Genomic DNA, 13,991 nt, shown 5'->3' on the forward strand with positions numbered 1-13,991 from the left:
GTAAAAATGTGGGGATTTCTTACAGAACCCTTTGGACAGCCCCCCTAATGATAATTTAGCGAAAACATATTTCGTAAATTGCGTACTTTGTCAAAAATCAAGCGCTGAAATTTCAGTCTAAATTTTTTTTCCCCGTAAAAAATGTGTTTAACGTCGGGTCTGGTATTTCGGAGGGCCATAAGGCTGCGCCAAGTGTTTTAAACATCGCACGTGGCTGGCGCAGGTGGTTCTTTAAAACCACTAAAAAACCACCTGTGCCGGCAACGTACGATGTTTAAAACACTTGGCGCATCTTTATGTCCCTTCAAAATACCAGTCCCAATACATTAAATGCATTTTTCACAAAAAATAAATAAATTTCAGCTGTCATTTTTCGCCAAAGCACGCAATTTATGTAAAAATGTTTTGCCAAAGTATCATTGGGGGGGCTGTCCAAAGGGCTCTGTAAGAAATCCCCACATTTTTACACAAAAATAGGGATTTTGCCCATTTTCCACCTTTTTAAAAATGAAGGAAAGTTTTCTCCATTTTTACATGATGGCGATAATATCGCCGAAAAATCGGGTGATTGAATACGGCCCTATGCCTTGTGCCGTGGTTATTTCCTTGAAGTCCACAGAGTGCTGCAATTACTTCATTTGAGATAGATGAGAGAGAGATCTCTATCTATATATATATATCTATTTGAGATACATTATATATATATATATATAGATATATATATATAATATGCAAATGGCCCGGCACTCTGCAAACCCTAGTCAGGGTATATACCTTGCTCCAGGTGCCCTCAGAGGGTAGAGATCACTCCCCTCAATGAAGTCGACAATGGATCAGCGGCACTCAGGAGTCTTTAAAAGTTAGTGAAGAAAAGGTGTCTTTATTTCGACGTTTCGGGGTCAAGTGACCCCGTCTTCAGGAACACACACAGGTTCCTTTTCTTCACTAACTTTTAAAGACTCCTGAGTGCCGCTGATCCATTGTCAACATATATATATATTATAAATATCTATAGATATATATCTATATATATCCCCAAAAAAACAAAGATATCATAGATATGTTTGTGTGTGTGTATGTATATCTATCTATATATAGATAGATATAAATACACACACACATATCTATGACATTGTTGTTTTTTTGGGGGATATATATATATATATATATATATATATATATATATATGACAGCTCAGCCCCCCTCTCTGCCAACATTGCCTGCCTACGCAGGTTACACTTACTTTTTGATGCAGGTAATGCTGCTGGGCAAGGGCTGGGCGCTGGGCAATGCGGGTGGAGCGCCGGCGGTTAGTCTGGGAGCAGAGCCGTGAGGTCACACATGGCTCTGCTCCGCAAAGGCACATGGGAAGAGTGGCCGTGACTGGGCATGCGCAGCATACCCTCCGCGGCCATCTTCTCTCCTACTGCAGCCAATAGCCAGAATGAGCTTCTATGCAGACGCTCATTCTTCTGACCTGGCTCACAGTCAGTCACCTGACTGGCTGACTACCGTACTGTAGTGCCCGATCGGAGCTGCAACGGGAGGGGAGGGGGTGAGGCAGCGTCGCGAAGGGTGTGGGGGCAGCATCAGAGCCCTGGAATGCCTCCCCGCCCCAAGGCGTTTCAGTCGCCCTAGGCATTTGCTTAGTATGCCTAGGGCCGGCTCAGTATTTGTGGGAAGGTACATAAAGCAGTTCATATTCTCTGTAGAGCAATCACAGTAAAATGCACTGACAGGTAGCCACTAGCCAGGGCAGGAGGAGACATCATCTGCAGGTTATGAGGAGACAGGCGCTAACACACATAGGACGCTGCATGGCATCTGACGTCACACCACTGTGCCAGTGCTCTGATTGGCTAGTGAGTGTCATCACGTGATGCGGTAGTAGCAGGGAAGGAGACAGGCGTCTCCGTTGTTATGGTGACCAGGCGCAGGTATGGCGGAGAAGAAGAAGTTTAGTGGAGCTCCCTTCGGCAGCCAGGAGGCCAGGTACAAATGTCCAGCCCAGGACGCACAGGCTGCGGGAATATAATGCTTTTGGGACAGTGGGAAACTAAAGCAAACAGAGACATAACAGCACACCTTGGTGTATGAGAAGGTCTATAATGTTACAGCCTAACTTTCTTTAATGTATCGTTAAGTCAGGGGCGTATCTACATCCAGCGCTATCACACACACACAGCAGCTGGCTGGTTAGTTCTTCTATCATGTATGTGAAACAATGTAGCTGCAGCATGACAGGACACGCTGTCCTGGAGCTGAGCAGCCTAAGCCCGTCCTCCCTCCTCCCTGACTGCTCTGTGTATCGTGTGTGTACTGCTGCTGCGGGGATCACTGATTTAGAGCAGACAGGCAAGAGGCAGCGTCTGCTCTTAGTCACAGGCAGCAGCTTCTATAGCACAAATCCTCCTCCCCAACGCATAAAATTGGCTGGCAGCAAAGTGTTAAACACATAAATTACATACAGTACTTGAAGTTGTCTCTGTCTCTGTCCTCTCTGTCACCCGTCCACTACACCCCACGCTGATTGGATAAGGTCCAATGGTGGGGGTGGGACAAACTTTAAATGACAGGCTACTGGACAAATGATTGCCTGTATAGTGATGAGTGGACTTGTGCTGTGTGTACACAGGAAGGGAAGTAGAAAGGAATTATGCGTTCCACCTGCACATGGATTCTACTTCCCTATGCTGAGTCTGCATGCTGCATCTGGTTAGACAAGCAACCTGCCAGCCAGGGAGCCCAGCAGCCAGCACCAGCCAGGGAGCCCAGCAGCCCGCTTACCAGTGACAGGGCCCAGCGGTCTTCCAGCCCACCAGAGACCTGCCAGCAATCTGCAACCCAAGTAAGTGGAGTGGGTAGCCCCTGATAGCTTTGTCCTTATAGGGCGGTATTCAATTGTTACGCCCCTCGCAGCCCCAGCGGGTTGCGAGCTGAAATGTGCGAAAAGTGACCTGTTTGGGCACCCAAACATCACTTTTCGCGGTCGCACCCAGCACTTTGGTCGGGGGAAGCTGCTTTACACGGCTAAACCTGAACACTTTGGGCGCGATCAGCGCGAAAAACTGCAACAATTGGAAAGCGCCCTGCGATCTCCTGTCACTTTAGACGGGAGATTGGGAGCACTATAACAATTGAATACCACCCATAGTGTAGTAAGGGGGATGAGCAGGAGGGTAACGGGGTAAGAAGTTTGTGCAGTAGTTAATTTCCTGTGTGCCTGTTATTCATAGCAGCCCCAGATAGCTTCATAAAGAGTTTTTTAGTTCTTTTAAAACTGATTAATTTTGTTTTTATTTGCAAATATTTAAGTTATAATTAGAAAGTATAATTATTCCTATAAAAAGGAGGGGAGCGGGAGGGGGGGCGCAGGTCCTTTACTTTGCCAGGGGTGCTCGGACCCCTAGATACACCCCTGCGTTAAGTAGATGGCTGAAATGAGCCCAAGGTATTTTAAAGGGGAGATAGACAATCATTTATAAAGAATAATAATGCCTACAATAGATAATATGGACAAATAATGTTTAGTAATTGAGTCCAAAATGTGGCAAAATATATGCAATAATGAGAATGTGACAACAGTGGGAATCACATAGATTATAATTGAAATGGCACCAGAATAATAGCAGCATCAATTATAGTAATAGAAGTTGCTTTCAAGTAGAGAACTGTTCTATAATGCCCAGATGTCTCCTGATAAAAAAAAGGTTTACACGGTACAATATTGGTGTAAGTCATTCATGTATAAGCAGCGCAAGAAATAAAGGATAATACTCTGTATTAAGTAAACACACCCCTATTTGCACTTTGGGCCTGATTCGTTACTGATCGCAACTGCGATTATGCACGAAGACGGCCGATTGTTGCGTTTGCATTGCAGTGCGCAAATGTCACTGCGATCGGACTGCGATCGCAGTGACTACACAGGCCTATAACAGAGTGAGTGTTTGGGAGTGGTGATTGGGGGGGTGGTCGGCAAAACTCAGACATGCCAGTGCATTTGAACGCCATTACAGTGGCGTGCATAAATGCCACTTCGATGGCATATGCAGCTTGGGATCTCACTGCGTGCGATGAGGTTAGCAAATTCTGACCTTGTGCAAGTGTGCGTGAGGGTCTGATGGTACTCGTTGCTACCGATGATTATGCAGATTTGCAAAGTATTATGGATGTGAGTAAGGAGAAGTGGTCATCCTTATTTTAGGCTGCGATGGCACTGAGATTGCAAACATTAGCATATTTTCGCTGTGCAATCCGTAATGAATCAGGCTCTTTGACCCTCCACACTGTTCCAATAGTTTGGCATTTTGACATTACACAATGACAAAGTCCATTTATACTGAACTCTACCAATAATGATGTAAATTTGCCTTGATGACCTTGAAAAGACACTTTGAAAATTTTTAGGTGAAATGCCAGTTTCATGTTTGGTAAACAGCGAATCGAATTTTAAATGGAAATATAATTTTTTATGTTGTTGATAAATGTGCACTATTTCCCTAGAGTCTATGTTTCTAAAGCATCATATACGGTTCTTTTACCAAAATAAAATGGGCAGACTAGATGGGCCAAGTGGTTCCTATCTGCCGTCAAATCCTATAGTGTATTTTAGCTAGTGGCAGGATTAGCAGTATGAAAGCTCCCACCCATGTTAATACATTTAAACGTGCAGTTGCAGATATGTTATGCAACTTAAAATTAGAACTAAATGTTTATAGAAAAATAAAGTGAAATTAAACCAACTTAGAAAAATATTTTTTTACCATGAAATGCTCTAGTGCTGTCCTTCTGTTGAGATCTTCCTGTCAGGTGTCATACAACAGGGCACAAAAAGCATTTTAAAAAATATATTTTTTTGGAATAACCGAAAAACTGAAATATGGTCTGGTAATTGATGTATATAATACTGCACCAACACTCATGAAGGGATACACCATAGTCTCCAGCTGATCTCTAACTTCGCACTATAGGGGCTTTATTTACGTAGTGGCAGGTTTTATAAGCTGACACTTCCAGGGCCGACGCTTCCATTAGGCAGCTTTAGGCAGCTGCCTAAGAGCGTCGGGACCTGATGGGCGGCCCGCTGAGGCTGTCTTGGAGAGAGGGCATTGCCTTCCCTCTCTTAGAAGCCACTATTGCAGGCTGAGACCCGGTGAATCCCAGTGGCGGCGCCCATTACACCCGCTCCCTCCCACCCAACCGCGGAGAAGACAAACTAAACAGACACACATAGAGGGGAATTCAATTAGAGGCGAAAAGCCATATTCACCTGTTTTTTTGTGAAAAATTTGCCTAAAAAAAAATTCGCCAAATTCAATTCCAGGACAATTTCGCCTAAGTGGAAACAATTCTCCAAAAATGATTCTCCAATCAATAGCTGGTGAAAAGAAATGCAAAATCTTTATTTTGGGGTGTAAACGTGGTGAAAAAACTCTGACCCCTTGGGACAGCCCACCAAAGGACAAATCTGCAAAAAAAACAGAAACAAAAACCTAAGAACACCCCAAAAAAGACATGTCATTTTTGGGGTGAGAATTTAAAAAGTGGGGGGATAAACATTAAAAGTATCGAAATAGACTTCTTGGGGGTCCCCAAGTATGGGTCAGGGGTTTTTGGGATTGCAGGTGCATGCAGCAGGTGGATTTTTCACGTTTTTTAAAAGTTCACTTTAGAGACATAAAAACATGCTAGCACCCTTTTCAAGCACCCCAAATTTGACTGGTTTACTTAATTTCACCAAAAAATACAGCTTTATGCCATTCTTCACCACTTTTACAAAGACGCTAATAGCAAGCAATTTACACAACTTAAGTACCCAAAATAGTCTTATTAGGGCTATTAGTACACATTTATATTGATTCCCTAGGTTAATGTATCTTTTTCTGGGGTACAGACTCATTTCCCCAATTCTTTCAGTATTTTTCGCCTGTTCCGCAGTCGCCTATTTCCGTTTTCGCCTGTCTTGCAATTGAATTAGGCGAAAAGCGGGGACGAGCATGGAATAAATTCGCCTCTGAAACAGGCGAATGAAGCGAACAGTCGGACAGGTGAAAACTACACCTCTACTTGAATATGGCTCACAATGCTAGAGGCTGCGGCAGCTGCCTGGGTCCTGTGCCGGCGATGTCATTGGCCGGCCCAGTCTGCTGCTCCGCCTCCAGTCTTCAATGTTCCCTGAGTCCTGGTGCTATGTATGCGCCCCTCCTGGACTGATTCCGGGGGTGGATGGGGGTGGATTGGGCTGCCGGGACGCCAGGTCAGTTCACACTCAGCCCGCCCTTCAATATCTGATCCCCCTCCATGCGATCAGGCAGCTGGATGCTTGATGGAGTTAAAAAAAAAAAAATGGCTGACGGAGCCTTTGCTCTGTCTCTAGCCCCTGCGCCGTCAGCCTCAGACTTCAGACCAGGCAGCAGATGTAATGCAGCACTGAGCCAGGCTGCCAGCGCCCAGCAGCAAACTGCCCAATATTATTGTACAGTACTGCAGCACCAGGTAGGCACCAGCAGAAATATATATAATTCTATAGTGTCCTGTGTGGGTGTATATATATATATATATATATATATATTAGTGTCCTAGTGTTCACTCTAGCTCCGGCGGCAGGCAGGGTGCCGGAGCTAGAGAGGGCAACGTTGTGCGCGCGCCCAAAAAGGGGGTGTGTGTATAAGACGCGTCCCCTTTTCGTCATACTTTGGGGCGTGCCCGGCACTTACGGACACGCCGGGCAGCCCCCAAGCGCTGCAGAGAGGGAGAATAGATGCTACCCGGCGTCTATTCTCCGGCGGTGACTGGGTCACCGCACATTTCTCCCCCTGCGGGACACTGCGTCCCGCGGGTGAAGACGGCACCCGCAGGCTGTGAGGGCAGGGCGCTTTTTGCCCTCCTGGAGGGCAGGGTGCTATTTGCCCTCGTATTATACGTGTGTGTGTGTGTGTATAGATATATATAAGCAACAACTCCGGCACTCCTTCACGCAGTGTAACTTGGACAAACAGCCCACACCTTGCTCCGGTGCCTTCCTTATTAGGAGGACAGCACCCCCAATACACACTGTACAAAAAAATAGGCAGCACTCGGAGACTGGATAAGACTCGTGAAACCCTCAGCCGAGGGACTTTTAATCAATCATAGGTCGACCTTTCGGAGTCTTGCACCCCTTCCTCAGGACAGCAGAATAACACAATACAAACAAACAGACATATTTATATCATAACTACTCACCACTAAACAGGCGCCATGCACACCTGAGCTCCGTCCAGCAGCCGCACTTCCGGTCGCGGCAAGTCCGCAAAAACCGGAAGTGACGTCACCCGGGCGGGACCCAGCGCCATGGCAACCTGCAATAACATACACAGTGCGATCGTGAACAAACTTAGTCATTATCATAATGCAATAGATCCATAAAGTGTATATATCTCAGCACATGTACACTGTGTAAAAAACATAAGATCTGCGTACAAATATCATGCACAGAAAGGATTATACAAACTTTGTTGTGTATAAAAAGTGATACTTACAAAAAGTGTAAAGTGAATACACATACATATAAATACTCAAATAAAATACACATTCTAACGTGGACATATAACTAAAGATAAAAAATGCATTAGTAACACTATAAAAAACATTTTGCCACTAATGACATTGCCTCTTATTGTCATCAATATGACAAGTAAAAAATCAATACTACATAATGGAGAAATGGAGCCATCTAGTGGGCAAAAAAACACCACTACTACCAAATTTAAATGCATATACAATCCTTAATGAACATATTCATGTCATAGAAGATCCACAACATTGGCATATAAAGCCATCCAAAATTACACAAATTTATAAGAAATTAATAAGACCCAAAGAGTCATTTAACCCTCGAGGAAAAAGAGTATCCAATCTACAGATCCACTGTGTCTCCAATTGCAGGAGTTTCCTTCCTCTATCACCACCCCTTAGTGACAAGGGTACATGGTCAATAATCTTATATCTGAGGGTCGCTATACTGTGTTTGTTATGCGCAAAGTGGCGTGCTACCGGTTGTTCACTACCATTAGTGGAGATAGCTGTTCTAATTGCCGATCTATGTTGAGCCATTCTGATTTTAAATTGGCATTCAGTTTTGCCTATGTAATATAGGCCACATGGGCATATAATAACATAGATGATGAATCTAGAGGTACATGTCAAAGGCCACTTAATTTTATATCTTTTCCCCGAGTATGGATGGAGTATGGTATCCCCGGTCTCAAGATATGAACACGTCGTGCACCCTAGGCACTTAAAACATCCATCTTTACGTGTCAAGAAATTGGGCTTAGGCATAGGTTTTAAAAAATTTGTCACATCAGTTTTAACCACCAGATCTTTGATATTTCTCCCTCTGGTATAGCTAGGTAATAGTTTAGTATTGTGCAAACACTTTAGCTCTGGATCAGATGTAATAATGGGCCATAACTTCTTAGCTCTTTTGTTGGTATATTTGCTCTTAACATCGTATTCATGGACCCATGGTAGCTGATTTAGCTTTTTGTCCTTAGGATCAATTCTCAATAACTCTTCCCTACTCAGACAATGCTTTTTGTCTAGCCTTAATCAATTCTTCCACCGGATACCCTCTCCTCTCAAATTTTTTAGACCTGATATCTAATTGTCACTTCCGGTTTTTGCGGACTTGCCGCGACCGGAAGTGCGGCTGCTGGACGGAGCTCAGGTGTGCATGGCGCCTGTTTAGTGGTGAGTAGTTATGATATAAATATGTCTGTTTGTTTGAATTGTGTTATTCTGCTGTCCTGAGGAAGGGGTGCAAGACCCCGAAACGTCGACCTATGATTGATTAAAAGTCCCTCGGCTGAGGGTTTCACGAGTCTTATCCAGTCTCCGAGTGCTGCCTATTTTTTTTGTACAGTGTGTATATATATATATATATATATATATATATATATATATGTGTATGTATGTAAAAATGCGATGTCTGTCAGAAAACAGCTACAGGCGGCACTCCACGGTCTTTATAAATGAAGAAAAGTGACTTTATTCGCCAACGTTTCAAGACCTGGGCGGTCTTGTCATCAGGGTGCAAAAGTGTGACAAATAAGGAAGCTTACCTTAAATAGCGGTGTATTAACAATGGTGTCCATGAACATCCTCAATCCTGAATATTCAAAATATTCTCCAGTACAAACAGGAATTAGATAATCAACTTTTGGACACTGCAGTATATGAAAAATTAACATATGACCCTACTTTAATATATAAGTCGGAACTGGATTCCACTTTACACACGGCGGTACTTAATCAGCATCTAAGTTCTAATCTGCTAAACAACTGGTGCAACCATTTCCAAGAGTCCCGGTGATTTATACAGTCGTCCCCCCCCCCCCCCCCCCCCCGCAGTAGAGAGAGACTTAACAAGAATAAAAAAAAAAAACACTTACCTGAAAATCCCGCTCCTGGTCCCGCCGCTGTCCGCTCCTCCGGCCGCTTTCATGGGAGAGACGTCGTCATGACGACTTGTCTCCCATCACCCACTGCGGGAGCCGGAAGATGGCTCCCGCAGTGGGGGCAGCAGCAGCCGCTGAGAGTCTGACAGACTCTCAGCCGCTGCTGATTACACCAAACACGCAGCAGCCGGCTCCGGCGGCTGTGTGTTTGGCAGTGTGTAGCGCTGACCGAACTCCGTCCGGTCAGCGCTACACTTGACTCGGGTATAAGCCGAGGGGGTACTTTTTCAGCACATTTTTTGTGCTGAAAAACTCGGCTTATACTCGAGTATATACGGTAGATCACCTGTGCTCAAGCATGGATATCCTTAAAACATGGACTGTATGGCGGAGTTTGGGAACCTCTATCATATGGTCAGGAAGCAATTAGTTACTTATGTAGAATCAGTCATGGCTTGCGGTCACTGGGCCTGATTCATTACGGATCGCAAATCGGCCGATGGTACGTACTTCGTATGCATTGCAGTGCGCGTACGTGAGTTAGCATTGCGATCGATACAAAGCCATCACAGACTGAAGGACAGGAGGGTGTTTGGGGGTGGTGATGGAGGAGTGGCTGGAGAAACGTTGGCGTGCCTGTCCGTTTGAACGCCGTTGCATGGACGTGCATAAATTGTCCACTGCGACGGCATACACAGCTTGAGTACTCACTGCGTGCAACGAGCAATTTATGAGTAAGGTCATACCTGCTGTAATTGTGCGTGAGGGGCCGATGTTACTCGATGTTCCCGATGTATACACAGCACTGCAAGGTATTACGGATGTGACATAGCGGTAGTGGGCGTCTTTATGTTGGCTGTGCGACGGCATTGCGATAGCATTCATTAGCATATTGTTTCAGCACACCTGTGTGCGTAATCGCAGCCGCGATTGCAATAGTTATCCGTAGTGAATCAGGCCCCACTGTTCTTTAATGTTTACACACTTTTTAGCCACGAACCAATGAGTGAACAACAAATACATTTTTTTACATAAATAGTTACATTTAGATTTTCTATCTTATCCCATAGATTTGATGTATCTGCGGTTTATCCTGAATTTAAGAAACCTGGTTCCTACACACAAGTACCTTACTGCAAGAGGGCAACTTCAGAGACAGTGAGTACATATATGATACACCACTGGCTAAGAAACTCTAAAGAACATATTTCATAAAATATTAGGAGGGGAACATGCAGTAGCCAATGGCAACTACATAAATTAATTTGTGTCTCTAGAGTCCTGTAAAGTGATATCTGGTTGGTTGCTGTGGATTGAAACAGTTCATGCTCATTGCACCATGTTATTAAATAAGATCTAGTTGATGAAGTTGATTTTAGATTCAAGAAAGTTTATGAAAGATGTACAGTTCAAGGCTACATCCGAATAACAATAATGTCCTTTTAGAGGTCACAGGACACCACTTACCCCCTCTGTCCCTCATCTACCTAAGCCTCTGTTGATTGCAGGGCTGTATTTTATAGGGTAAGACTGGTTTTCTCTATATGTTTTTCTTGAGAAAGAAAACATTTTTCACGTTTTTTCTTATTTTTAAGTAAGAATGTGAATGTTGGACATAAATTGTATCTGTAAAAAGACTGTGATTTAATCCAGGCAAGACGTTTAGGGCCTGGAACCTATAATCCCTATAATCCTTTCGTTCTGGAGCGAGTTGCATCTACGCCTGGATGGAAAAGAGCAGAAGAAACAGAACGGCTGACTGTGATGCCACATGTCCTGTACAAGGAAACATGGGAGAGGAACCGTTTGCTGGTGAGGTGAAGCTGTAATTTACACTCTGGGAAACATGAATCAATTTTCTGAAACGTTTGTATGCTTGATTACTTTAGAAGCAAAACATGGGGCCGGGTCGATACAACATAAAGTCATTTCTGGAGCTAATGGAAAAGAAACCTGCCAGCGTGCGAGGACTGTGTAACACTAAAGATGTGCGATTCAAGGACGAATTAAAGGTAGAGCATGTTAAACAGTGATAGAGGAGTTCTAGGAATATGCACAATGATCCTCTACACATTGTGGGTCAGCCAAACTGTAGGCTAGTTCTAGGTACACACTGTGCATTTATGGGACCGATTAACCAATTCCCAGCCTAGTGCTGCCGGCGAACGGTCACAGTAATATAAGCATGCCCTGGCAGCGCCCCCTCTGTTTTACACGGTAGCTTGACCCGACGCTGGCGAAGCAAAGTATTTCCATTTTTGCATGTCCCCGTTGTCGGGTACAGTGTAACGCAATCTGAATAAATTACAGTAAGCTGCCATCTCCATAGAGATTTATAGGGGCGGGGGTAAGCCTCACACACTGATTTCACTGGTGCTAATCTGTTAATAATGTAATAAAAGCACAGAAAAGCCCTTTGGTGAAAACACCAGAGAAAGGACTTTTCTCATCTTAATAAATAGACACCTGAATCAGTTCTGTACCCCCTTCCTGGCAGTGTGTGAATGATGTCACATGCAGATGAATGTTTGCTATGTGATCTATTTTGTTCATGATTCCTGTTTCTGTCCTCCACACAGAATTGTACCCCAGGACCTGGAACTTACGGCAAAGCAGGGAATCCACACACTCATAGAAGAGAGGGCTTCAGAGTCTGCCAGCTCCAAGGGTATAATGGACAGCGAAACGACTAAATGTGGCTCAGCAAGCAGCAATGTAAGTGATTATGGGATGAGAGGGGCCGTGTGTCATTGCTTTCCTAATGCACTGCTCATATTTCAGGAATGTGTGCCGGGACCAGGAACCTACAACCTAAAATGCTCCATAGATGAAACCTTGAAGCACGTTGTGGGTAAAAGAGGACCTTATGACCTATTCACCGGGCCAAGATCACAGCACATCCTGTACGGACACTTTGCTACACCTGTAAGTATGCTACAAAGTGGAACGCTTCCATTAGAGGTCATTGAATGGAAGATGCTGACCACATATAGTATGTACATGTATAAAACTGAATATAAGAAATTAGGGAACCAGTATATGACGAACGGTACAGGAGGTATACAATAGTATATGCCTGTACTTTTTTATTTTCAATTATTATATAAATGGTATACTTCTCTTTAAGTATTGTTTGTGATTTATGGCTACCATGTAATGATCACAATATTCCCTTGTTTAAAAAAATAAGAAAAAGCAATCTTCTCTGTTCTGTGGCCAACTTGGAAATCCAGAAGACTCTGGGCCTGATCAGAGATGGGTGATAATGCACAGACTGCGACTCTGCATGCAGCGGCTGTGCAATAATATGCTTATGCCACAGGTGGCGTCTAGTTTAAAATGACGCCTACTGTATGCATTGCAGATCCGAGGGGTGCAGCATCGGCTCACTCTGTGGGAACATCTGCCATCTGAGTAACCCTGTGTTGCAAGACGCAGACACTGGCCACGGCGTGCCTCAAAAACGGGGCCGACACATCTGTTTTCAAGACCACCCAGTCCCCAAACTGCCGCAGCTTGTCATTCATGTTGTGGCTTAGGGGGCACTGCTAGCGATCTCTCAGAACGAGATCTGCACATGCACAGATCTCACACCATTGGGTTTGCGTACATCTCTGAATAAGGCAGATCTGACCATCAGGAGGTGAGGTTGAATAACTGCACCCTATACAATACAATACAGTACAATAAAATACAGCCACCCACAAGATTTTATGACCTCTTGATCAAAGACACTGCAGGGGTGGTAAATGAATAAATTGTATGTGGAAATTGCCAGATTTGGCCAACTTTATCTGGAGAAACTTGTAACATTGTAGGTCAAATTGGTGTTATTATTGTCCCACTTGGTGCAGTTATGGGTGGAATGTCTATAATTGTTTACGATTAGGGAACTAATACAGAAAACATTTGAATTTGTTTATTTAAAATATATTTATGCAGCAGGCTCCATAGGGTATCCACAGGGTTACCTTGGGTTATAGTCCTGGCTTGGCCATCGGGCACCACACAGTTAACTTTGTGCTCCCAGCATGCACTGGGCCCCCCTCCTATAACCCCGCCCCCAGGCCAAGGCACCTCAGTTTCAGTTGGTACCCGGCCATAGTCGGGTCACTGCATGGGGGCTGCTGGCAAAAACAGCCCCGAAGTTAAGAAGACTGCAAGTGCGGCTAGTGGGGACAGTCCAGCGGAAGCCCCCACTACCCCACCTACACCCCTGCTGGCGCTGAGCCACCGGTACTGAACCAGGGAACTCTGCAGGCTTTTCTGGGGGTCCCAGCTAGCAGGACTGTGGTCAGGTGCACAGGGAGCAACAAGGTAAGCACAGGGGGCGTCTGCGGACGGAGCCCACTGTGGCACAGTCCAGTGTCCTCAGGGCTGGGGGCTACCTGAGGGGTGCAGTTAGTGGAGCCAGGTACTCATCCTGCGCTACCACTAGACCACCAGGGATATGGGGCTGGAGCATTAAGGAAGCGCTCCAGCATCCTGAGGGTTAATGGCCTGCCAGAGAGGGTGCTTTTCCGGTTTTAGACTATGGGAAAGACCCCT

The 13,991-nt window shown here is 44.8% G+C and overlaps 1 long non-coding RNA gene across 3 annotated transcripts; it reads left to right on the forward strand.

Moving 5' to 3' along the window:
* The first annotated feature begins 1,922 nt into the window (after positions 1-1,922).
* LOC148450981 (uncharacterized) lies at positions 1,923-12,081 on the forward strand. Of its 3 annotated transcripts, XR_015875189.1 has the most exons (6): positions 1,923-1,992; positions 2,636-2,848; positions 10,514-10,601; positions 11,097-11,255; positions 11,333-11,455; positions 12,023-12,081. It is a non-coding gene; the product is annotated as an uncharacterized LOC148450981 (long non-coding RNA). The 3 variants fall into 3 exon arrangements; XR_015875188.1 differs by lacking the exon at positions 1,923-1,992 and having other exon boundaries at positions 2,610-2,848; XR_015875190.1 differs by lacking the exon at positions 1,923-1,992 and having other exon boundaries at positions 2,610-2,848; positions 11,151-11,255.
* Positions 12,082-13,991: the final 1,910 nt, after the last annotated feature.

This window comes from Taudactylus pleione, unplaced genomic scaffold (assembly GCF_031769625.1).
Source record: "Taudactylus pleione unplaced genomic scaffold, aTauple2 ptg001235l, whole genome shotgun sequence".
Taxonomy (NCBI): Eukaryota; Metazoa; Chordata; class Amphibia; order Anura; family Myobatrachidae; genus Taudactylus; species Taudactylus pleione.